The sequence below is a fragment of the Suricata suricatta genome, chromosome 12 (genome assembly GCF_006229205.1).
Source record: "Suricata suricatta isolate VVHF042 chromosome 12, meerkat_22Aug2017_6uvM2_HiC, whole genome shotgun sequence".
In the NCBI taxonomy this organism is placed as follows: domain Eukaryota; kingdom Metazoa; phylum Chordata; class Mammalia; order Carnivora; family Herpestidae; genus Suricata; species Suricata suricatta.
The window spans coordinates 29,469,864-29,497,509 of record NC_043711.1 but is presented as its reverse complement, the minus strand read 5'-3'; the positions used below and the strand labels follow the sequence as shown (position 1 = coordinate 29,497,509).

The window sequence follows — 27,646 nt, the reverse complement described above, 5'->3', positions numbered from 1 at the left end:
CAAGGATGGTAACTTTAATTTTCATATAGCAAATCCATCATCATGAGGACTACGTCCAATTCAGAGTGGGGAGAGGAAAGAAAGCCTGCCAGATGAGTGGCCAAATTAGGGACCTTAGTTTGGGGCAAAATTTGAAGAAAACAGTTGTTTAAATAAATAGAACTCCAAAGGATACCAGCAAATTTCCTTGGACATCATTAAATCATATGCGCATCACACAGAAGTCAGATGTTCACTCATGCGAGTACAGGAGCCAGGCATCTCACAGCTACAATTTGCCAGTGGTGATCGGTAGAGCAGATTCAGAGAGCCAGAGAACAGTATTCCCTGAGAGTCAAGAATGAAGTTACTCTTTCTTACTGAGGCCAAGAGAAATGTCCCCAGGCAATTAGACTCCCGTATCAATGTCCTGTTTGATTTTCTGCAGCTCAGGTATAATGATCTGAAATTGTCTTCTTTGTTTAATGTTCTTTTTATTGCCTCATTTCCCCACTGAAATGTTAGCTCCAAATAAGCAGAGGTCTCGTTAATTTATTCAATGCAATGTCCCCAGGACTTAAAATCTTGCCTGACATAGAGTAGATATCCAAAACACTGGTAGAAGAAATGAGTGACTGTAAGAGTTAAATCCCGCAACCTGATGACCTGGTGTTGCGTAGCTAAACATTCTCCGTGTCGCCAGGAATTCACTTGTGGACACCTAATTCTAGATGAGAGGACTTGCTGAGGGAGGCACTTTGCTGTAACAATGGGTCAACTGGGTTGAACACTGTGTTATATATACTGACTGGCTCATTGTAAATCTTTAGTCATCTTTTAAAATTGCACCTTTGGCAGCTAAGAAAAAATATGAGCCGGTATTTTATCTCAGTGTGATTTGCCTGCTTCTCCTCTTAGAGTAACACATTACATGACCTTTGCCAGTCTCCTGTAGCTCTGCCACATTACCGTAGGAGCCACTAATTCAAGTCTATCTCAGAGCCCCCTAATTCATTCTTACTTCCTCCCTAGGGTCTGCCACTTCTAAGATTTCTCTCTTCAACTTGCCATTAATCCCACTGGGAAAAAAAAAAAAAAACAAACCCTGGCCTCAGAATTCAATTTCAGCTTCCTGGTGGAACAGGCCAAATGTCAGCAGTCTTTGAGGACTATGGAAAGATGTTCCCAGGAGCTTTCTCACATCCACCCAACAGCATCTCCAGCTGTGAGCTCTAATGCCAATTCCCTACACTGAAGTAAAAAATGCCCACTGATTTCTCTCAGATTAACTACAGAACCATTCTCCATTCTCACTGAGAGGTCCCTCCCTGGATTAAGTGACTTCTGGTAGAAAAGGCTTTGGAGTCCCATTAGCAGTTTAATGTATTTTCAGAATTCATTAAGTAGAGTCACTCAGTTGGAGTATGAACCATCTCAACAAACACCTATAGATTTATAAGAGGTTAAATCAGGATGTTCACACCAGAATTCTTTTGAAGAGCAATCTGCCTTAATACCATATAAATAAATTGTACTGTCAAGATCTCACAAGGCTTTAATATGTTTGTTACATAATAGAGTTTACCTTGGCAAAAAGATTTGTGTGAATAGATTGCTGACTTGATGATGGAGTGCTTGAGAGCATCGTGTCTGGGGCCAAGATGTCTCAGCTCATATTCCACTTATGGGCTGTGTCATCCTGGTCAAGTGACATCACCTCTCTGTGCCTTGGTTTCTTCATCCATGAAGTGCACCTGAGGGTATGGCACTAGCCACCTTCCAAGTGTTCACTAGTTACATGTGGCTAGTAGCTACCATATCGAACAGTGCTAACAAAACATTTCCATCATTGGAGAAAGTTCTATTGGACAGTGATGACTAGAAACAGGTATAAAATCATCCCAGTAGGGGCGCCTGAGTGGCTCAGTCGGTTAAGTATCCAACTTTGGCTCAGGTCATGATCTCATGATTCGTGGGTTTGAGCCCCTGAAGCCTACTTTGTATTCTGATTCACCATCTCTTTCTGCTCCTCCCCTACTCATGCTCTGTTTCTCTTTCAAAAATAAACATTAAAAAACTTTTTTTAATCATCCCAGTAACTTGGGCAGTTCCTTTGCTTGCATCCAGTCACCAGCTACTCCTGAGTTCATATTTTTCATGTGTGTACCTTTTCTGTTCTCATCATCCATTTATTCCTTGATGACACAGGTCAACTGGTCTCCCAGTGTCTCTCTTCCTCCTTGTTATCCTCTGGAGCTTCCTAGATTTAGCCCTATAACACCTGCCTCTTTCCTCCCGTGTTGGGATCAGCCCATAGCACTGGGACTGGTCATGATCCTTCATTACCCTCAAAGGCAGAGACCACATTTTATTTATTTTTGAGTCTCCTACAGTCCTGTGCATGTAACCGGCATTTAAATGTTCATATGGCCGAATGGATTAATGAATAAATAAACAAATCTTCCTCTGACTCAGAATGGGCTGTATCTAGTTCCTAGTCATTCTGCAAGCCACTCTTCTTTGAGCCACTTCTGTGCCCTAAGGACATGCCTATAGGTATGAGCCTGTGGGTACTTCCTGTGAAGTCAGATGACAAGCAGGATATTTCTTCTAAGCATCATTTTGCCCTAGGGCTTCATGGTCCCCTGACAGAGGCCAGGAGCTATGCTCCCGACCACATTCTAATTCATACCTGTGCTATATGGTAGGCATATCTAGGCCTCCATACTAGGATCTTTTAGCCCTGGACCCACATTTCCCACAGCCACAAGACTAATAATAACCATTTTCTCCCCAAAGAGCTTTTCTTTCGTCCTAGAAGAATAATGTGAACGAAACTTGAGTTTCTGGGATCCACCTAAGGGTTCCCAAGCTGCCTCTACCACGTACTAGCTGTGTGGCTTTGGGGTCATTGCTTAAAAAGTCTGTGTGAGGTTTTCTCAACAATAAACTAAGGATAATAATGGTACAGCCCTTGTAGAGTTACTCTGAGCATTAGGGAGACAAAACAGGTGAGTTACCGGCACGCTGCCTGAGACACAGTAAGAATTAAATAGAGACTATATTTTTGGTCTTATAATGCCTTCTTTAATGACACCGATGAGTCGTAGGGTTAGCTTCCCAGTTCCTTCCTTTAAAATGCCAGAATCACCCCTAACAGAAGTGAGCCACTGTCAGGGATTGAGTTATGGTAATTGTAATAATGAGAACTAAGATTTATGAAGGCCTGCTTATTACGTAGCAGACCAAATGCCTGACTTGCATTATCTTATTTAATCCCCGGAGGAATCCAAGAGAGAGAGCAACCAAGATGAAAACCACTATGCCTTTTTATGACTTAGTCCCCAAATCATTAGTTCTGCTGAATTCTCTTTCTTAGAGGTGAGTCATTAAGTCTCCACACTCAAAAGGTAGAAAATTAGTCTCCACCTCTAGAAAGGAAGACTATCAAAGACTTTTTAGACACATTTTTAAAACCACCAACAGACAAAAAAAAAAAAAAAAAAAAAACGTATCTCTTACTTTTGATAGTGCTCTAAAAAGCTTGAAAGTCACTTCTCTGGGTTGACTGTAGTATCTAATTTGTCATATAGGAATCATGCATCCTTCGTATGGTAGAGATGGAAAACCAAAGAGACCTTTAAGGGATTGGCAATCTTTATCTATAAAGAGTCAATTAATAAATATTTTAGGCTACATGGGCCATATGGTCTCTATTGCAACTGCCTAACCCTGCTGTGATACCACAAATGGAGCCAGAGACCATATGTAAACAAACAAGAGTGTCTGTGTTCCAATAAAACTTTATCAAAACAGACCATTGGCCAGATTTGGCTCTCGAGCTATCACCCATTTGTCAACTCTGTATATAGACAATGTTTATCAACCCTGGCTTTACAGTAGACTCAAGGAATTTAATTCTTAATGACCAGTGTCTAGGCTACATCTCAGTTCAACTAAATCAGAACCTCTGGGGGTGAGAACCCAGGTATCAGTATTTTTTTAAAAAAAACCTCCCCAGGTGAAGCCAAAATGCAGCCAGAGTTCAGGTCCACTGATACAGGAAGTGACCACTCTACTGCAGGAAACAGAGGTCCAGGAGGGTAAAAACATGAGCCATGAATCACACCTGCGCTGGATCAGGGCTAGGACTAGCTGATACTTATGAGGAAAAAGGGTCTTGTTGCTGTGTTTGACACACCAGAAACCATGTGTGAATGCTGCTGTACAGAACATTCCTGGGTGGGTCAGGGGCCTGGTCCCCTTGCAGAGGGGCTTCTAGAAGAACTGTGCAGCTGATAAGAAGTGTGAAGAAACTTGAATCCAAGACAAGCTTGAGGCCTGGATTCACCATTCAGTGACCTGGGTGGGTCAGTTCACCTCTCAATTCCCTCCTTCCTCATCCATGATGTAATAGCACACATTTTGAAAATGTATTCTGTGAGGCAATATGTCAAATGCTTGATAGTCTTCTTCTGCCTTTAGCTATTAGAATAGCCCTATGAATGGGCGATGTGAGGGTGTCCGTTTTTGAAGAAGAGGAAACGGAGGATGAAAACATTTAAGTAACTTGCCCGGTATCCCATAACTAGGAAGTGATTTGGCCCAGATTCCAATCTAAGTCTTTGTGTCTCCAAAGGCCAGGCCCTTGACTGCCTTGCTCTATCTCTCAAGGGTTTTGTGAGGATCAAATCAGATAATCTATAAAAATGGGTTATAAGCTCTAAAGCACTGTTCTTACATTATGCATTATTGTAGGAGGTGAGTTTTCACATTAAGGAGATCAGTGAGAGGGGCTCTGAGAATGTAATGCATCAAACCACTCTCACATGCACAAAGCATGTTCTGGTCAGTCAGCCCTGTGCCCTGCACCCCCTCCCCCCATTGATGGGGCCGCCTTTCTGCACTCCTACAAAGAGACAGAGGTGTGGCCCCTATCTTCACAGTGCAATGCTAATGAGTATAGGTTTTTCTCCCCCTGGGTGGCTGCATCTCTCTTCTCTCTCCTGCCACAGAACATCTTCCCTGTCATTGATAGGATTTTCACCCCCGTCTCCATATTGTTTCAATAAGGAAATTGGCACCTTTGTCCAGGAGACCCTTCTCTTGCTGTCACCTGCCCTGTGTGCAAGGCTGAGACCTGCCCTGCCAGGCTGTGACAGCACCCAGTGCTCTTCGTCTGTCTGAATCGGTCAGGGTCCATCAGGAGACAGAAGCCTGGCCAGTTACTTGAACAGAGAGGATTTTATAGAAAAGATGACTAGCGATTTATAAAGTTGTTAAATAAGTAACTGCAAAGGCAAAAAAAAAAAAAAACCCAACATTAAGATATCATAGAAACAGCAACTGTGGGGCACTTGGGTGACATTCGATTGAGCGTTGACTCTTGGTTTCAGCTCAGGTCATGATCTCATGGTTCGTGAATTCGAGCCCAGTATCAGGCTCTGTGCTGAAAACATGGAGCCTGCTTGGGATTCTTGCTCTATCTCTCTCTCAAATAAAAAAACTTAAAAAGAAATAAAAGATAAAAAAGCAAAAACAAAAAACAGCGACTGCAGAGAGCATCCATCACCACCACCCCTAGAATGGTAGGCACAAAATATGCAAATTGAGAAGTCTAAGGGAGGGGGGCTACACTGAGCGGCCTCTGAGAGGGTCCTTGATGCTGATGCTGGTGTCTCTGAGGTCAGAACTCAGAGGAGCGCAGGTGCAGGGAGCGGACTGGTTCTGCATGTGTTGAAAATGTCACACACTGGGTTTGGCAGCTGCTCAGAGAAGGCACTGTTGCTGCCAGCAAGAAGATGTTTTGCTGGGGGGCATCTCACAGTAAAGGCAGCAACAGGAGGGAACAAGTACTTTCCCCTCTTCCACCCTGCAGCCTACCACTACTGGTACAACTGAATAGGGGGCAGCTGGCAAAGCAGACAAAAGGGTTTGCAGACCCAGCGTCACATAGCAGAGTAGAGAAGAATTGGTTTAGAGCTGAGGGACAGTTCCTTAATTATTGGCCTGATTCACCTCTTCAGCTATTGAACCTCTAAACACACTCTTCTGTGATACTAATTTCTGTACAATAACAGAATTATGCTATTTCCAACTCACAAGACGCAATGATCCTTCATACAAAAAAATAATAATAATGATCCTCATCCTTCCCCCAAAATGAAGGGATGTAAAATCCCCATAGTCATCATATCCATCTCTGGGCTCTGTTAATTCCTACTCAAATTCAACCCTGGTATCATCTGCATTTTCTGTTTGGTAAAGACTAAATTATAAAATTCACCTCTAACAAACTCATATAAAATACTGAGGGGTATAAAAAAAAAAAAACAACCAAGACTTGGAAACCAGCTCAACTGGAAGTTCCAGGACAGGAAGAAACAGGCTGTGGGGGAGGAACTGTGAAAGGAGACAGTCCCATTTTCTCCCTGGATTCTCACACCCATGAATTCTGGTGCTGAGGGAGACAGCCCCATATCACTCTCTGATTTAAAGCATCTACTACATTCTGTAAGACAGAACCCCATTTTTTTCAGGTGCCTACTCCTGACGAGCAATGTGGTTGAGCCTGTAAACCATTCCAGCTTTAAGTTAGGTCCGTTCCTTCCAGATAAGGGGGTAAGGGTGATGTGGCCAGGTGTGTTCATTTCACAGGCAGGAATCCCTTGTTCTACTTACTCCTTCTGCTCCCCAAGTGAGCTCCTCCTTCAGATCCGGTGCCGGACGGAACACCGTGACAGCAGATGAGGCATTCTGGGACTCAGCGGAGGGTGGTGCTGGCAGGATCACATGGGCAGAGAATTCACATCCACAATATATGTATGTCAAGTAGGAAGAAATGTTTGTTCCCTCCATGATGGAAGGGGTCTGATAGAGTCAACCTGTACCTGGTGGCTGGCTGGTCCTCCCAGGATATGCCATAAATCTTAAGGACTCCGTATTGGTCTCTGCTGCTGTGAGATTAGCCACTCAGCAGTAACAGCAGCCAGGTTAGCCTTGGTGAGGGGAAGTCCACGTTGTTGAGCTGCAGGTAGCATCTAACCCTGCCACCATGGCCACTGTGCACATTTGTGGCCAGGGGAAGAAGCTCATCGACATGGACAGAACATGTCAGTGATAGCCTCCTCCTGTGGTTGTCTTTCGATGGATCATCACATGAAACATGAATGAAATGTGGATGCATTTCATATTAGAACTGATGAACATAAATTAGCTGATGTGGTCATAAAATGGCAAATGAGAAAATTTGGATATCCTGTTGATAGCTCATCTTAGTGGTAGAAATGGAAGGACATGGAATTTTGAATATTTCTCCCCATTCATGTATTCATCAAATACATATCAGGAGTCTGCCCTGTACCCATCATAATGCCAAGTGGTGGGCATAACACTGACAGGAATAACACATCTGTCTCTGTCCCTATGGGGTGTAGCTTGAACTGAGGTGAGAAACATATAGTAAAAAACTAAAACAAGTGAATATACAAAGTAATCCTGGCTTGTCAGGATGGCCAGGAGGGAGAGGAACAGCCTGATGAGAAGAACTATGGGACAGGAAGTAACAAGCACTACTTTAGATAAAGTCACCAGGAGAAGCTCTTGACCTAAGGAGGTGAATTTCAACTGGAACTTGAAAGATACAGAGGAACCAGTATGGAAAGAGAAAGGGGCTGAGTATCTCTGACAGAAAGAAGAGAAAGTGTAAGGCTCTGGGATGGGTACACACTTGACATTCCAGAAATGGGAAAAATTCAGTGAGGGGGGAGTATGACACAACACGCTGTTAGAGAACTTAGGAGAGATCAGACCATCTATGAGACGCTACGATTATTCTAGAGACAAGGGAGAAGAGACATTGATGTGCTCTAGTCTGAGCATGACATGACTACCTTTACATTATATACATTATTTCAACTCCCCCTAAATTCATTAACAAATTCAGCATACTCTTAATAAAAACACCAACAGATTTTGATATTTAAAAGCGAATAAAGCTTCCTTGCAACCATATGTGGTGACTGCAGCATAGGGGCCAAGACTCAAAGCTGGGAGACCAAGTAGAATGCTAATAGATAGTCCTGGCGAGCAATCGTGGTGGTGTGGAACAAGATGGTGACCATAGGAATTACAAAGCATGGCAGCCTTATTCATTTTCTAACTGAAAGTTTGTGCCCTTTTAACAGCCTCGCCTTATTTCCCTATCTTCCATGCCTAGTAAGGATCCCGTGTATCACCTAGTGACTATAGGTGATAATACTGTATTATATAGTTGACATTTGCTAAGAGAGTCTCATCAAGACAAACAAATGTAAATCTGTGAGGTGATGGGAGTGTTAATTAACTCCATGGTGGGATTCCTGTACAATGATTGTGTAGATCAAGTCATCACGTTGTACACTTTAAATATATTACTATTTTGTTAATTATACCTCAATTTAAAAAAGAAAGAGGAACGCATGGGTGGCTCAGTTGGTTGAGCATCCAACTTTGGCTCAGGTCGTGATCTCACGACTTATGTGGTCAAGCCCCGCATTCGACTCTGTGCTGACAGCTCAGAGCCTGGAGTCTGCTTCAGATTCTGTGTCTCTGTCTCTCTCTACTCCTGCTTCCGCTTGCGCTCTGTCTCTCAAAAATAAATAAACATTTTAAAACATTAAAAAAAAAACAAAAAGAAAGAATGATATCCTTCAAGAGCATGGTGACACACTCAGGTTCATGTTTGTGATAGGCCAACAAGATGTGGGCTTACTGATCCCAGCCCATTTTCAGAAGACTAGAACAAAATGTGGGTTTTATTTCCTGAGCCAACAAATAGGTGCATCTCCTGAGCCAACTCTGATCACATGGTAGCTGTGGTGAGCAATTTCATGGCTCAATGGGAAAGAGTGCAGAGATGAATTAGTGATGTCTGCTCTGATGCGGAAGAAAAAGGTGGTGGTGAGTGTGCCAGGTATATGTCTTCTCTGGATCAGATGGGTCCTTTCTGCCTAGTGGTTCCTGTACTTTGTGGAGCATTTGAATTTTCTTGGAAAGTATGGCAAACATGCAGGGACCCCATTCCCTAGAAGTTCTGATCCTAAAGATTGGGATGAGTTCTGAACATCTATATTTCTTTTCAAACTCTCAGGTAATTCTGATACATACCAGAGTTTGGCAAGCTAGTCTAATATGCCATTATCCATATTCTAAAAGGCATTGGTGGACTTTGTAAAGGCAATGGGCTTCAGAATTTCAGATGACGGGGGGTGCCTGGGTGGCTCAGTCAGTGAGCATCTGGCTTCGGCTCAGGTCATGATCTCGTGGTTCGTGGTTTCGAGCCTTGCCTCAGGCTCTGTGCTGACAGCTGGGTCAGAGCCTGGAGCCTGCTTCAGATTCTGTCTCCCTCTCTCTCTGATCCTCCCCTGCTCATGCTGTCTGTCTCTCTTACTCTCTCTCAAAAAAATAAATAAAAAACATTAAAAAAAGAGAATTTCAGATGATGGATGCGACATGACAATGTCTTTATAAAAAACATCCATGTGCATCTGGACTTACATATACATTTCAAAGGAGAAGTCCACATTGTCTAAAGGATCATGCTTTCTATTCATTTGCTATCTTAACCCAAGGCCTTTAGGAGAGGAAATACCATTACTGGCTGCTGTTGGAAGCATCATTTTTGAGGTGTGTTTCAGTCTGTGTGCGGGTGATATACATTTAAGAAAGTCTGTAACAAGGCAGGCAGGATCCTCTGCCTCTTGCTCTCACTCTTGCTTTCTCTCTTATTCATGCAGTAGTCCATTCTCACAATGGGTTTCAGTTTCCAACCTGCAGCCCTAAGGTCCAGGTCCCGTAAAGTTGGTAGCAGAATTTGGTGGGTAGACGTGGGCTCACTGCAATGCTGCAGTGAACATAGAGACAGCTCAGATGCTTCTTTTAATTTATACAAAGTTGAGAATGACCTCTGGAGCGGCTGCATTGTATTGCCAGGTCAGGCACTGACATCTCCTGTGGCCTTGCAAAGTTATTTAGTGACTGAGTTTCAGTCTCCTAGTCCATAAAGAAGGGACCCTGGTTGTCACCTTGGGGGAGCCTTATGAGGAGGAAAATGGAAAGTTCTGCATGGCTGCCATGATGGCAGTGAGGTTCTACGGTTGTATATGGTCACTCCACCATTGCATGATGCCTACTGTGTGCCAGGTACTGTTCCAAGCACTAGTGTTATAGCAGTGAAGAACAGACCTGGGTCCTGCTCCCACAGAGCCAGAGGAGAGCATCTCAAGGATTTCTGATGGTGACTCATGGTGTGTTTCTAAATCATGTTTATAATCATACAAATCTCCAGGACACTCATCTTGAGCTATAGCATCTTACAGGGTCTCCTTCAGTAGATAGCAGCAATGAGAGTACTTGGGTAGCAAGCACCTTGAACTGGTTACAGCTAACTTAAACAACAGCATTTTCTTTTAGGGCACAGCTGAGTTCCCACCTCGGGAATAATAGGAACAGGATGCCTCTGAGGGTAACAGCAGTAGGTGAATTGAGCAGTGTCTTCAAGGTGTTGCCATCTGAATGACACAATCCCAACTTAATTCTGCTGATTGCACACCTCTGCTTACAATTAAGACTCTCGGGGGAGGGTCTGCTTGGCTTTATAGCATCTTATGCCCATGTTTTGGACTGTGCAGGAGAATGGGGACATGGATGGGAAGGCTGTACCTTGCTTGAGACTGCCATTCTACCAGGGCGAGATGAAATTAGGGTGTGATGGTTCACTAAAGGAAATGTAGTGTACCATTTCCAAAGAAAAAGATGCCACTGTAGAACAAGCTAGAAATAACAGCTTTCCACCCTACACATTATATTCTGTATTGTGCAGAAAGGTGACAGTGGTTTGAGAAGCTCAAATGGTTGATGCCTAAATGGCAGGGTGGATTTCTAAGACAAGAGCCATACATCCATTCACAGTCCCAAACAAGTTTTCTCATTTTAAAAATATGGATGTATCTATGCCTGATTTCAGAGTGTCACTGATGGCCATGAGAAGGACTGGTCACTCTCTATAAGAATGTTCTAGTAAATGACTTGTGTGATTTAAATCAACTCTTTCTGTTCCTTTAGCTTCTGTAATCTCTACTTCCTTTCCTCTGATACTCATAATCCCTGGTGAGTAAGCCTTTATGTAATTCATTTAGTAGATTATTAAATATAGCATTCCTCAACTCTCTCCTTGATACCTCTGGTTCTGGCATCACCGCCAGGGAGTCCTCCAATTCACCGGTCCTACCTCAGGTGAAAGTTCTGATTCTGTGGGTCATACCCTTCCATCTCAAACTTCTCTGCTTCCTGCCATTTCTCATGCTTTGCTCTCTTGATTTTACTCCTTTTTGCTGGCTACTCCCTCTCCGACTTGGTGGTGGTATCGTCATGCCTCTTTGCCACAGACTGAATGTTTGTGTCCTCCCTGCCAAAGTTCATATGCTGAAACCCAGTCCCCAAAGTGATGATACTTGGGTGTCAGGCCCTTTGGGATTAGGGATTGGGATTAGCTTATGAATGGGATTAGTGTTCTCATAAAGGAGACCCCAGAGCATTTCCTTGTCCTTTCTGACGTGCGAGGACACAGCAAAAAGATGGTCATCTATGAAGTAGGAACCAGACCCTTACCAGACACAGAATCTGCCTGAGCCATGGGCTTGGGTTTCTCAAACTCTATAATTATGAGAAATAAATTTCTGTTGTTTATAAGACTCCCAATTTATGGTATTTTTAAAATAACAGTTGGAAAGAATGAAGACACCCCTAAATGTAGCTCTCCCTGTGGTTCGTACATGGACTTCTCTCTTTGCCAGTCTCCTCTCTCTTTAGTCTCTCAGCCTTAGTGATGTTCCTTCCAGTGAGTACCAGCTGACTTTTCCATTCAAATGATTCCCAATTCCCCGTCCTTTGCTTCAGTCACTCCATTATGCCTTAATCTCATATTTCTAACCAGTCTGCCCAGTATCCATAACTCCTCATATCCAAAATGAGCTTATTACTCACCTCAACACACCAGTTCCTTCTTTCAGCTTTCTAATTTTTTTTTAAGAGAAAGAAAGCATGAGCAGGGGAGAGGGGCAGAGGGAGGGAGGGAGAGAGAAAATCTTAAATAGGCTCCATGCTGAGCATAGAGCCTAAATTCGGGGCTCAGTCCCATGAACCTGGGATCATGACCTGAGCCAAAATAAAAAGTTAGTGATTCAACTGACTGAGCCACCCAGCCCCCCTCCTGCTTTCTAATTTCTAAAGTCATATATTTAGGAAGCTAAAATAGAACCACAAAAGATCATCTCTTTCACCCCTACCTCTCGGTTACTGTCTAGTCCATTTGTACTGCTCCTAGCCTGCTTCAAACCCTTGTGATCTTGAGCTTCTAGTGCTATAGACAACTGCTAATTCAGTTCTTTGAGCACTCTTTCTTTTCCATCCCTTTTGGTTTCTCATGCCCAAACTAATATACTTTAATCATGTCAATCCCTACCCAATATACTTTAATCATGTCACTCCCTACCCAAAAGTCTTCTAATTTTTCCCCAACTTAAAGCAGGGGTCATCATCTCAAGTGCTGACAGTCAGTGGAAATGAGTGAAATGAGTTTGGTGAAGAAAATTCAACTTTATTCTTTATGATCTTCAGTATAAGAATAGATACAACCTACTGTAAGAACAATACAACATTGCATTTTATTGGAGATTGTGATTTTCTACCATAAGAAAAATTCAACAATAAATCACAACTTCCTTTTGCTGGGTGTGTTGTGAACTCATATAGGGAATGGTGGGGACTTTAACCAACTGGAGAATGAACACCTCCTTAAAGAAGATAGCTGCTCATTGGCTCTACCTCCAGCAGGGTCATAGGCCCATTGTTGACAGATCTTCCAGATGTTTAGGAGAAGCTAAAAGTCAGTTTAAATGTGTGTGTGTGTGTGTGTGTGTGTGTGTGTGTGTGTGTGTGTTGCACAAGACAATCTAAACCTCGCAAACAAAAAACCTGTTTGGGACTCTAGTCTAAAGAAGAATCAGTACTCTTCCCTGCTAAAATATTTGTTATTCTTCTCTACTGGTCTTGCCCTATGGTCAAACAAATCTCGTTATCATTCTTCTAAACTTGCTGTGAGCTTTCCTACCACAATGCTTTTTTTATGCTGTGTCCTCCACCTAGAATGGCATCTCATTTCATCTCCCATTGCCACTCTTAGAAATCTTACCCACCCTGTGCGTTTTAGAAGCTACTTCTTTCTAGAAACTTTTCCCATTACTAGAAGGGAAATGTAGGGGCGCCTGGGTGGCTCAGTTGGTTAAGCAGCCAACTCTTGATTTTGGCTCAGGTCATGATCTCATGGTTGTGAGACTGAGCCTTGTATTGGGCTCTGCACTGAGTGTGGAGCCTGCTTGGCATTCTATCTCTCTTTCTCTCTCTCTGCCTTTCTCCTACTCTCTCTCTCCTTTAAACTAAATAAAATTTTTAAAAAATTTCCTGGGAAACATGACCTGCAAAGTTATTAGCACATTTGCATGAATTGATTTACCAACCAGAAGCCAAATCTAAGACTTTGAAAGATTCGGATAAGGGTCTGATAAATTTTGGCGACATAGCAGAAAGAAGTTCCATAATGTCAAGTACACTCATATCCAAAGGATTATGCAAATACATCATCCAAATACAAATTAATATGTTGTGTTTTGTTTAATGCCCTGCAACCCCTCTCCTGAAAATGAAGGGGAATAGACTGTATTTTACAAAGCAGTGATTTAGTTATCACTCAGGCAGACCTAGGGCAATGACATTTAAGTGAAGGTCTTGGCTAACATCCAACCTATATTTCTGGGCATCGGTTTTCTTCTCCTTCCACACTTTTATGGCAGTGAGAAGGCATTATCTCAAGATGACTTCTATTCTCTGGGCATTATCTCTTAATTATGTTTACCTTATTATTTTAAAGTTCACCGTATACCATCTCTTTAGATTCACATTTTGTATTACAGAGAAAGTGTTTGTAAGCCACCTAAGGTGACAGTAGAAAAAATGGAATAGCAGAAAGCTTTGTTTTTTTTGTTTGTTTGTTTGTTTGTTTTTTCCTAGCTCAAGTGTAACATGGAAAAATTAATTGCACTGTTTTGCTTCAAGAAAATACTGCTCGGACAAAATCAAACGTCAGCCATTCCTTATTCAAGAAGTATTCATTGTTAGAACTAGGAAATTTTTCTACAAATTAATATCACTAAAACTCTTGAAAGCTGTCAAATCACAGCCTAATAAGAAAGGAAGTAAAAACAGTTATTTGTCACAATGTCATTCACATTCTGGAATAACATTCTAGGGATCATTTAGAGAAAATCACTGACACTGTCAATTTCATTTCTCTTCTCCCTCTCTTCCCATGCCACCTCTCACAATTCCCATGGACACTTTGGAGAAAGTGGATTACAGTATCTCCAGTTCCTTCTGATAATAGACATCAAAGACTGATGGACTTTGTTGGGTTGATCACAAGATAGGAGAGCAGGAAGACATGGAGCATAGGCATGGCGAGTTCTAAAATATCAACCTGAGAAAAACCTTTCCAAACTTGAAAGCTTCCTTATGACTTAGATGGCAAGAGATGGTAACAGAGTAGGACAAGATGTTTACGGGTGGTGAGACCTGAAACGTATTGGCTGAGTGGGAGCTTAGAGGAGTTTCTGTATATAGGAGGCAAGGCCTGGAAGTTAGGCCTGAATCTGCCTCCACCTTCCTGTTTGCATGGCATGCAGTAGGCACAACATAAACATTGTATGATCTGAATAAGAATAATAACACAGAACTATCTCCCACTTTCTGATTACTTCCAGTCAACTCATTAGCCACCACAGTGCAGTTATGTAGAGACTGATAGAGATACCCATTTTATAGATGAGGAACTGAAGACCACAAAATTCAGTTCTCATTGGTTCTCACATTTGCTCCCGGGGATATTTGTCAATATCTAGAGATGATTTTGGTGATCACAATGGGGGGAAGGGTATCAATGGCTTCCATTGGGTACAAGCTGGGCATGCTGCTTAATATCCTGCAATGAATAAGTCTGACCCCACAATAAAGAACTACCCACTCCAAAATATTAGGGGTGCTGCAATTGGGAAACCCTGATGAACTGATGGAAATTTTTATTCAATCCTGGTATCTGGCCCCAAACATATTCTAACCATAGCCCTTGAGCACCTCACTGATGTATGACACCTCTAGCGTAGCATGTGCTCCCCAAATAGTTGTTGAATGAATATATGACAGGGTTAGATGAATGATCTGCCTTGGGAGTTTTTCTTGGTCTTTCTGGGTCTCAGTTTGCTCAACTGTAACATGGGTGTGGATTATTTCCGTGCTTCCCAGCACTATCGCTTCTACTTACTACACAGTTGTGCAGTCCAGGTGAGAGAATGTTCTTGAAAGTTCTTTGTAAATTAAAAAAAAATTAATAATAAGGGATTTTGCCAAAGACATGTTACGGTGGAAGTGAAAAGAAATGTGAAAGGTAACCAGGAAGCAGCAATAAAACCTCTTCGTGCACATGTTGAAATGGAAGGACGAGATTTGAAAATGCACAGTGGATAATTGTAACAGAAAGATGAAGTAGTCATGATTCTCGCTCCTGAAAATTGAAAATGGTCCAACCGATCCCTCCTGGCCCTAAATTCCTGGTACCCTGGGGTCTTACAGTCCTCCCTTTCTGATTATTTACCTTCTTGTCATTTAATTAAAACCAAGAAGAAATTCCTTTCATTGGCAATAGTTAAGTGCTTTTCATTAGGATTTATTAACAGTCTCCCAATAAAATGCCCCTGGGCTGTTAAGAGAAATGATATCTACACAAATCAGATGGCACTTTGCAGTACTTCCTGCCTCATTTGGAACTTTTTCACAGATTCCCCGAGGAGGTCAGCGTGAATTTCAAAACCTATAAACTGATACTGAGGGCAGTGAGTGGGGAATTTTAGCCATTTTAAATTGTTCACTGACATCAGCCCTTTAGAAAAACAAGAACAGATGGGAGAGAATCCCGCCCCCATTTTGGTCCCCCCTGAACCCTAATCTGCACAAACAAGACTGTTGATCCCTCTTCTCTGCAATAAATAAAGCTCCTAATGCCGTTTTGAGCTCCAAACCTTTGACCATGAAGGAAGAAACCCGTTCCTGACGGCGGTTCCCAGGCTGTGGTGACAGTTGCTACAGCTTTGCTGCTTGGTAGCTGCCTCCAACCATCACCATTATCCCAGTTGTGTCCCTAAGAGCTAACACAGGGCCGGCATCTCTGTAAGGGGAGGAGCATGAAGCCAGAGGGGATGTGTAGTGATGGCAAATCTCTAGTCCCTGACGGCTTAGAATCCATTCCTGCCTAGTTACCCAGTGCAGCCTAGGACACTCCCTAAGTGAAAAGTATTATCAAATTGCATAATGCTAAGTCAATGACTATTTTGAAATACACATAAAATACTGAGTCAGACTTCACTTACTGTGAGCCACCAATACTAGATAGGCAAAGCTGCCTTTACAAAATATACTCCATAAACAGGACATTCTCAAAAGCAAACACAAAAGGAATGGAAATGGTAAGCCTTCAAGCATATGCTGTTATGACACCTGCGGATTTCATTTGCCTGTCCTTGCCTGCAGGTGGACCACTTTTTTTGTTTATTTTGTAAAAAAAAATTTTATGTTTTATTTTTAGAGAGAGCAAGCGAGCGAGCGCAGGGGAGGGACAGAAAGAGGGAGACACAGATTCTGAAGGCAGGCTCCAGGCTCTGAGCTAGCTGTCAGCACAGACCTCAACGCGAGGCTCGAACCCACCAACCATGAGATCATGACCTGAGCTGAAGTCGGATGCTCAACGGACTGAGCCCCCCAGGCGCCCCGAATCACTTTTTTCTTATGACTTGTAATATATATTAACTCCAATTGCAAAACACACACACACACACACACACACACACACACACACACCAGCTTCAGAAATTTAAGAGATCTGTCTGGTTCACAGTTAACACATAAATATATTTATGTTGTTTGGAACAAAAGACACTTTCCTTCTCACTGATGTTGGCTGATTCACTGACTTCCTCCCCACCTGACTTTCTGAAATTACTTGGAATAAATGTTTTTGGTTTTTGGTTTTTTTCACCATTGTTTTCATGCCATAAAAAGGCACAGGTGTATTATGCTTCTGAAATGTTATATGGAGAAAAGTAAAAAACGCTCTTCTGTGAGCCAGAAATACATAGGTTTTTTTTTTTCATTGACAGGAATGCAGTTAATTTATTCTCTTAGCATCATTTTTCATTTGTAGTTTTCTCCTGACTGCCACTTCCTAGCTATGTGAATGGGTCATTTCATATACCAACCCCTAAACTGAAATGTTAGAAGTAGACTAGTTTGAAGCCCCCTTTCTCTTCTCTACATTAACGTTATCACTACATTTTTTAATTTCTATTGTACATTTATACTTCACCAAACATTTCCATAGGAGCTTTTTGATAGAAGTCTATTAATTGCTTTCTTTTATTATACATTTCTGGAACACTTGTATTAGGAGTGTGTGTGTGTGTGTGTGTCTGTGTGTGTTGGGAGGTCAGCCTTAATACCTGTCAGATTTGGTTAGCTTTATTCTGCTCTGTGACCACATCATGCCTTGGTGGCCAGTGTCCATGCTCTTGATTATAGAAACTGGCCAAAGGAAGTAATCATGAAGGGGAAAATATCCATTTCTTTACTTATACACATTTATAGCTCATTTTATTAACTTTTTTAATGTTTATTTATTTTTGAGAGAGAGAGAGACAGAGCGTGAGTGGGGGAGAGGCAGAGAGAGAGGGAGACACAGAATCTGAAGTGGGCTCCAGGTTCTAAGCGGTCAGCACAGAACCTGACACAGGGCCTGAACTCACTAATCATAAGATCACGACTTGAGCCAAGTCAGACGCTCAACTGACTGAGCCACCTAGGTGCCCCTATAGTTCATTTTTTTTTAATCAAGGAAGGGGATTAAATAGCATGTCTATTGCAAAATAGTATGTTAAAAAATCAGAAAACTACATGGAAGAAAACAAACAGCCCCTGTTTCAGTTTCCTATGAGTATGTAACAAACGAATCCCCAAAAGAACAACCATTTTATTATCCGTCATGATTTCGTGGGTTGGCAGGGATCGAATGGGTGCTTCTCTCTGTGTGATATCAGCAGGTTTGTGGCCATCTGCGTGTCCACTGAGCTGGGATATGGAAGGCGGCTCACTCAGGCGGCTGACACTTAATGCTGATGGTCTCCACTGAGTGCCTCGGTTCTCTACACGGCCTCTGCATGTGTATTGGGCTTTGCATAGCACAGCAGCTGGGCACCAAGAGCCAGGAAATAGAAGCTTCCAATCCATGCACCAGAGCGTAGCTGAGCTACATCCTAACAGCCAAGGCCACTCACAAAGTCAGCCCCAATTCCAAGAGAGAGGAAATAGATTGCATTTGCTATATCAGAAGGAGCACATGAATTGAGAGAGGAGGGGCTTGTTAGAGAACGCATTTGGAGACTCTTAACTATAGTTAACATTTTGACATCTGTATCCCCACTACTTCTCTGCCGTTCGCATGCACATGGATATATTTCAGTGTCAAACGAGGTTTTGCGGGGTGCCTGCGTGGCTCACTCAGTTGAGCATCTGACTCTTGATTCAGGCTTAGGTCTTGATCCCAGGGATGTAGGACTGAGCCCCATGTAGGGCTCCATGCTCAGTGTGGAGCCTGCTTAACATTCTGTCTCTCTCTCTCTCACTCTCCCACTGCCCCTCTCCACCACTGGTGCTCTCTCTCTCTAAAAAAAAAAAAAAAATAGATTTTGTCATGCAGTTGTGTTAGCAACAGAATCCTTTTTTCAAATGAAATGTTTCATGGATTAAAGTCTAAAGCTGTCGTTGGAGGTGAGGGTGGAAAACCTGGAGCCCCACCGCGGGCCTCTGTGCGGCTCTTCTGCAAGACCTGCAGGGCACCCCAGGACTCAGTAGAGCACAGTTTGAAAACCAACGAACGGTGGATAAAACACACATAATAATGAGAAGCTCAACCCAAGTCTCTGACTCCAGTCAGAATTCTTAACTATGCTAGGCTGACCTCAAAGCCAGTTTTCATTTCCATGTTATCTGCTATGAATCTCCAGTTCAAAATGAAACCAAGACAACTGAGAGTTGATTGGAGAAGCCCAGGGACAAGTTAACTGTTATTCCTTAGAGTCTTCAAAATATCCTCTCGTACCAAATCAGTTCCCTAAAAGACCACCCACTTGGGCAGTTCACCCTAGGTTTTTTGAAGGCCTTCACAGAACTATACTTTGTACCCTTGGCTTTTATTGAGAGTGGATATAAGAAATGGCTTTATGAAGAAGGATCCTGCATTTGTGAACCTGTGCTCTCTGATGCCAACCTTTAGGGAGTTCAGTGTCTCCTTTGCAGATTGTCCGGTGACAGGCTCCTCTCAGAGCTCCGAACTAGCAGCATTGTAATTTGATTATAAAAACAAAGTAATTCATCACATTCTTCATTTTGGCTTTCATGATTAGGAATTCAGAGTGCTATTTTTGTTCGGTTTCAAGAAGTTTCTCAGCCTCGGCTTTTGAGTGAAGTTACCATTGCCAGGATTTCAGCTGATTCTTGTCCTTTCTAGCCTTGTTGATAGAGGTTTGTGGTATCCATGTTTTATTGGAAGGCACCCAGTCCCTTTCTGGAAGCAAAGTAAGTATATTAAAGATTATAAGTAAAAGAATAGGTGAATCACCTACCATCTTTAATTGGTAGCAGAATCTTCATCTGTGTATGATCTTATGCCCTACTCTGGTTGTAAATTATGGAGTTCAGGAACAAGTCTCCACCTTCTGTTTCTCTCCAGATGCATGGCACCATCTTATCCTCATAAAAGATAGGTTGGTTGGTTGGTTTGTTTTTACAATTTCACTTACATCCAGCTGGAAGAGAGACTTTTCTCCCAGCGTCTCTCTCAGAAAGGTGAGAACATCACTTAGCCAGAAATCCTCTAATGAATGTCATCTTGCATCTAATTGGTGCATACGTGTTATTAAACAAAGGTATCATGTCCATTGTCCAGTCACTGTGGCCGGGTTGTGGGACCTGCTAAAAGGCGTAAGCCAGGGAGGACCCTCACCTGCGGCTGAGAATAGGGTCACCTTTCCCCAAAGTGCATGGGTCAGTGAGGGAAATGGTGAGTATGGAATGATATTTAGTGTTCTCACGAAGGAGAATGAAGGAAACGTATTTGGTTCAATCTTGGCTATGTCCTTTACTTGGCAAGTCACTTAACCTTTCTAATCATTCGTGTTCTCATTTGAATTGAGGTTAAAAATCCTTATCCCCAGTAGCAGTGAGAACATCTGATGCCCATAACTTGGTTTCTAATACCATTCTCCCATAAAAACAACCAGGTCTCCTTGGAGAAATGACTAATTCTAGACCTTCTACAAGATGAGCCTGGAACGTTCTACAATGCCAAAAAGTAAGAACTCGCTTTTAAAAAGACCCACAAAATAATGAACATATGTAAAAAGTACCCAGGAACCAACAGAAAAAACTCCTCAAGATCTAATCTGTAACAATTAGAGCAACACATTAAATAACACATCGGGCTATTATAATGTAAAGTATAAAAAAAAATCTTTAGGTCCATATGGTAATAAATAAATAAAGAAGAAGAGAAAAATGGGAGACAAGTCTACCATGCAGAAAAATTCCAAATAATTATGTAGCTACTACTCAAGGAGTGCCATCAAAAAGCTTGGCTATACTTAGTGACTTGTTTCCCAAAAAGGCAGTGTCAAGATGGGAGGTATTATGGAAGTAACTTTATAGTGGAGAAACATGACCTGGAAAAACATTACCTTAGCCAGGTCATAAAGGTGGATATCAGTGACCACTTACATTGATAGTTTGTACCCTCAGTATGATTTGTAGAGAATGACTATTCTGTGGTCCTCATTCTCAGAACCCATAAACTTGATGTAGCCATGAGAAAAACAAGAAAATTCCCCAATCGAGGGACATTCTAAAAAACACCTGGCCGCTACTCCTCCATGCTATCCTGATTTTCAGAATAAGGAAAGTCGAAAAAATGCTCACAGCCCAAAGGAGTCTGAAACATAAAGGCAAAATGTAATACAGTATCCGTGATGGGATCCTGGAAGCAGAAAAAAGGACATTAGGGGGAAAACTAAGAAAGTCTACTTAAATTATGAAGTTTAATTAATAGTAATGGATCAGTATCGGTTCGTTAGTTTTGACAACTCTACCACAGTAATGCAAGATATTAACAATGGGGGGGTCGGGGTGTGGAATATACAGGAACTCTCTGTGCTATCTTTGCAGCTTTTCTGTAAATCTAAAACTCTTCTAAAATTAAAAGTGTATTTAAATATAAAAAAAGTCCTTCTCAGGGGACCTGGGTGGCTTAGTCAGTTAAGTGTCCAGCGCTTTTTCTCAGCTCAGGTCATGATTTCACGGATTGTGAGACCAAGCCCCCCTTTGGGCTCTGTGCTAACCATCCAGAGCCTGCTTGGGATTCTCTCTCTCTCTCTCTCTCTCTCTCTCTCTCTCTCTCTCAACCCCTCCACTGCTCATGCTCACTCTCTCCCTCAAAATAAATAAACTTTTTTAAAAAAGTCCTTTATGGGATTGTAATCACAATCAAAAGAAGTTGTTTATGGATACTTTTTAAAAATATTCTTGAGAGAGAGAGAGACAGAATGCGAGTGGGTGCGGGGGAACAGAGAGAGAGGGACACACAGAATCTGAAGCAGGCTTCAGGCTCTCAGCTGTCAGCACAGAGCCCCACACAGGGCTTGAGCTCATGAACCGTGAGATCGTGACCTGAGCAGAAGTCGGACGCTCAACTACCTGAGCCACCCAGGCGCCCCTTGGACACTTTAAAACACGTAACTCAATGTAGACACTTGGTGTTTGTTTAGGAGCCTTGACTACCATCAGCATCATTCATCCTTAACCCTTACAGTCCATTCTCCAAATAAGCCATACAAAATGCTAATTTGAGTGTCTCCTCCCTCCTCCCCATATTTCTCACCCTACCTTCCAGCCTTAAAACTTCTAGTGCTTTCCTACTGCTTCTAGGATAAAGAGGAATAACCTGCCATGACCCACAAGACCCCATTCACAGTCTTTCCATGAACCATGCATGGTTTGACCTCTGTATCTCTCCCCAGCTTTATTTCACTACAACTCCTCTCCTCACTCTGTACTCCAGCTACATGTTAATTTGCTTCCCAATTCTTTCCTGCCACAGGCCCTTTGCATGTACTATGCCGGTCTGAAATGTGTTTTTCCACTCTTTGCCTCTTTAATGTCTACTTAACCTTTTGTTCTCAATTCAAGAGCTCCTAGGTCAATTCTCTTTCACATAATCTTGTTCTCATCCTCCAGAGCAATAATCTTGCAAGTTCATATTAATGTGCATGATTAATGTCTGCATCCCTCATTAGGTTATCCATTTCACAAAAGAAGGGCAGTTAGTTCATTTATGTGTATCATCGTATGCCTAGCTCCTACCACATTGCCTGGTACAATCTATGTACTTATAGAAGGAAGGGGAAGAAGAAGGAAGGAAAGACTGAACTGTCTCTATTACAGTCCCTTTTAGAAACCTTTTTTTCCAGAGGTCCAGATTGCAAAATATTAAACTAGCTTCCTGACCTCCCAGCTTCCAATTTTGTTGAACAGCAAGAGGAGGGAGGGTATGAAAATGGGCTAGTTTGAAAATCCTGTGACTCACTGGACACTCACAGTTTTCAGAGATGATTTTTGAAGCACAAACATTCAGAATGGGAGAAAGAGTGCTTACAGAGGACACACGGGCAGTCACGAAGAAGAATCAGCAGCCTGATTCCTCGGGCTTCCTTGCAAGGATTCCCCCATAAGCTCCTTTAGGATTTAAGTATCTCACTTAACCAAGATTGAGTGGGTCTGTTCTGGTAGTTTCTGGTCATTTAGTGAGTGATTCACCAGTTTCCTAAGGGTACAGGTTTTCTATACTAAAATACAATAAACAGCAGGAAAAAAAAAACAGCTGCTGCACTTATCTTTAACGTCAAAAAAAAAAAAAAAAAGCTGACTTCTCTCCTTGATTCCAGAAATACTTTTATTGTGCCATCAAGGCACAGCCACAAAATCTGTGGACTGTGAAATGGGATTTCAATTATTGAAGAAGGAAGCCTCTACCTTTCGGAATTGCCTTCATCCCTTGTGAGGCCAGAAATAGCTCACCATCGTTCCCTCCGATGATTTTCTTACTGCCTTTGAATCCTTTAGTTAATAAGGCAGCCCTGCCATAAATACTTCTTGATTTCTCTACAGGTACAAACATGGGTGTCTCTTTCGATATGATTTTCCCCCAGCCACCTTCCCTCTGGGAACAAAAGGCCTGCAGTGTCATTCTTTCCTCTTTTCATCTACACGTGACAACCCTTTGTGCCTCTCTACCTGTTACATAAGTCACCCTGGAACAGAATTTAGAATAGAGTAGAGGAATTTTTGCAGATCATGGAGACATATAGAAGTCATTGATTCGGTGATTAAAGACCTGTAGTCCTTCACAAGATTTTACAATAGGGACCCTGAAGGTCAGCCATGAACAAGAAGAATCCAGTCTGGGGTTTTATTCCCGTGGGTTTGTCAAACAACAAAAACTGTGCCCAGCATTTCTTTCTTTCTTCAAGGTTTTCTGGGAGATCAGAAGAGAAAGCAGTTCCTGCTCTCATAAGTTTCTAGTCTTGTAGGAGCATTCGGTGTGTGTACAAATGATAGTAATACCAAGTGCCACAGTCGTAAATGCTGTGAGAAAGGGCCGCCAGGAATGCTCCATACAGGAAGCTCCTTCCCTTCTATTCTTTCCACGACAATTTAAGCACCTAACACTTCTCTAAGATTATCACATGGAGCAAAAACCATGGGCCTTGCAATTTAATGGGGAAACAGACTTCACTCAGCAATCACACGAATGGGTATACAACTGTAGATTAACCTGAATTCTGTGCTGGCCAGGCCATGGGTTTATGAGAGCCTTTGGGAAAGGAGTCTGGAAGACAGGCTGTGGTGGGAATCCTGCTCTACAGAGGAAGGGCGGCAGGGGCTGACGTTGAGGGGAGTGTGGTGGGAACATTCTACACACGGCACATCTGAAACGGGTTCTGAAGCCTGGGAGATCCTAGTCACGCAGATGTGTCTTCTCGTGAGAGAGACCTTCTTCAGCTTCTAATGTTTCAGTCACATGTCAGCTCTCATCCCTAGGGTTCTGTTCCAGAGCCTCCTCTTAGGCAGGTTCTGTGGACCAGCACCCATCCACTGGGATGAGGTTCTAACAGGCTGGCTCTCACTCAGTGTGCACCTGGCCCAGGAAAAACCATGCATCTTGGCCGGTTAGCGGTAGTGAAAACAGGACTTAAGTTCTCCCTGTACTGTGCTACCCCCTTCATTTCTCTTTGTGGTTTAGATCTGCCCAACTAAATGACGCCAACCAGTTGGCTGCCAAGCAAACATCCCATAGGGAAAATGAAATATTCACTTTCTTGTGGGTGTGAGTGGGTGTCCCAGTCTCTCTGTTATTTTTTACTTATTTATTTATTTTTTAGAGAGAGAGGGTGTGTGTCTGGAAGGGCAGAGGGAGAGGGAGAGAGAGAATCTTAAGCAGACTCCATGCCCAGTACAGAGCCCAGTGTGGGGCTCAGTTTCATGACCGTGAGATCATGACCTGAGCCGAAATCAAGAGTCAGACACTTGACTGACTGAGCCATCCAGGCGCCCCTCTCTGTTATTTTCTTGAAGGAGGAGCTTCTCAGCTTCACACTCATGGGGCAGCTTATCAGGGAAGAGAAACTGGTTTAAGACGTTCTTGGTTAAAATGAATTCACTGCAAAAGCTCTTTCTTTTCTACAAGATTAGTGTGGGTTCTCACTGCAGTGAAGGAATCCCAGAAACATGGGTGTTAGAATCAGGCCTTAATTCTTTCGCTTCCTTATGAAATAGTGACATGGGGAAACCTACAAAGATTAGTGTCGATGGAATTTAGCGAGGAAGGAGGACAAAGGCTTTCCCCTGATTGGAAATGGAGTGGGATTGTTCTACTTTTATCTTAAGGTGGATTCGTTGAAGGAATCAAAAGGTCACCTACCTAGACAGCCTCCTCCTTACCCTCTATCTCTCCCGTCCCCTTCCCGAATTTGTCTACCCTTGTGTTCCGATTTGGTCCTGGGAGGCATTTCTGGGATTTTTTTTATGTTTATTTATTTTTGAGAGAAAGAGAGAGTGAAAGCAAAGGAGGGGCAGAGAGGGAAGGAGAGACACAGCTTCCTCCAGGAACACGAAAGCGAGCCCCAGGAGCACACCAGGGACACAGTGGGACGGATACACTCCATATGCTCCCGCCAAGTGTCCCACACTCGTGTGTTTTACACGTGTCCATGAGCTAACTCTAAAGCTCGGTTCCGCAAATACCATCCGGATGGGTTTTTTGCAGACCTGACACCTTCCTGAGCACATTTCCTATCCGCAGCACAAACGGCCAAAATTCCCATTCTTACTTCTTTCTTTCCTCAAATTATGTCAGATCTCAGCCCAGCTGGTCATATTGGGACATGTTTAACAGCTAGAGGATTAACGTGATGAAGCTAAGCTTCTGTGTCAGTTTGGCCGCGCGTCTCTTTGCCTCCATAATCAAATGTTGTCAGGGCAAACATCTTGTTCTCCTGAGGTCAGGTGTCGGCAGCAGTTATTTCTCAACCTTAGCACTATTGACCTTTGGGGCTGGGTAACTCTTGCTGTGGGGTCTGTCCTGGGCATCGTGGGATGTTTATCAGTGTCCATGGGTTATTACCCACTAGATGATTTAGCACTCTCTCCTTCAATTGTGACAACCAACAATGTCTCTAGACTTCACTAAATGTTCCCAGGCAGGGTGGGGGGGTAGGTGGAGGGAAGTGGGTGGGGGCAACAGCATTTCCCCCTCTCCTCCTGGCTAAGAACCCCTGGCCTATATAGGTCATAGACTTTGTCAGAAAAACCCCAATCTGGGTCTCTATGGAATCTAACTTTTGTTTCAGGAGACTTTTATGAGGGGAGCTCTGATGCCTTCATCCTATAAATTGCGATGGCTCATATCACAGTTTATGTTGAAGATTGTCTCCTGAATTTCTGCAGTCCTGCTTTCCTGATAAGAAAGTGAAGGTTGCCATGAAATGAATCATTTCAGAGTGGTTTGCAGGAGGAGGAAGTATATAGCTCCGATCCTTGGCTGTCCCCCAGTGCTGGCCAGTATAAATTGCCAGTGCTTGTTGACTTAGAGATTAATTATGAATGATAGAGAAGCTTATGAATTTTTCAGAATTTTTTCCTCACTGGGTGCAGCAGTCTGACTTCTTATCAGGAGTGTAGGATCCGCTCCAACTGTCCTACATCAAAGCCCCAGGCTGTCACCCGGGGCGTTATCTTGTTCCATGCAGGCTGGCTGCATATGTTGACTCCAAATTTTTTAATCAGCCATTTCCAACTCAACTGCACATGTCAAACTGTAGAGACAGACTCCATTAAGCACCGTCTGAAACCAGCGGGGACCTTGTGGTATCATGATTTGATATCTCTATGGCAGAATTCTACAATGGGAAATTACAGGAGTACGTGTTTTGCTGAAATGTCAGCAAAATGCCTGCAAGACTTAAAAGGGGGTAAAACACCATCATCAACAACAATAATAATCTTAGTACAGTCCTTTCAACTATTTAAAGGATATTCATAACTATCTAGGTATCCCATTTACGCCAAACCCTATAGTTTTAGATCATTCCCTTATTTTTTAATCAAATATAATTAATAAGTAGCTGATCCAGTCATCTCTTAATCAACAGAGTTCCTAATGATAACCATGATTATGATAAAAGAAGGATAATTTTTTAGTTAAAAAAAACTACATAGATCAGCATAGAATATTGAGAGTTCCCTGTTATATGGAAGATAAAATATTTATGGGCTATCGCTCAATAAATATATTTTGAACACCGTTTTATGTCAGGCACTAGCTGAGCTATTAACCTGAAAATCATTTGGGTTTTACTTCATGTTAAAGCCGTTTCTCAAAATGCATTTTTCCACTCTCTTGCTTTAGAATACAACAAAGTCTTGTTGAAGGGCATCATTTTACAAATCAATTCTGTATCTAGGAACGCTAACATAAGAAGCAGGGTATTGACCAGAAATATATATTTGGTATCACTTTTTAAAAATGCAATCCCTGGCGCCTGGATGGCTCAGTTGGTTGAGTATCCGACTTTGGCTCAGGTCATAATCTTGCAGTTCTTAAGTTCATGCCCTACATTGGGCTCTGTGCTGACTACTCAGAGCCTGGAGGCTTCTTGCAATCCTCTCTCTCTCTCTCTCTCTCTCTCTCTCTCTCTCTCTGTCTCCCCCTCCCCCTCTCCCTCCCCCTCTCCTGCTCCTGCTCTCCCTCTCTCACTCTCAAAAACAAATGGTTAAAAAAATTTTTAAACACAATCCTGTTGTGAATTTACTTGTGAAAGTAAGCTTTTATTTCTTTAAGGCAGTTAATTGAGGCTCCTGGCTAAAT

General features: G+C 42.6%; 1 protein-coding gene across 1 annotated transcript in view; it reads left to right on the top strand.

The window, feature by feature from the left end:
* The window catches only part of CADPS (calcium dependent secretion activator), a 467,826-nt gene that overhangs the window by 164,144 nt on the left and 276,036 nt on the right, over nucleotides 1-27,646 (top strand).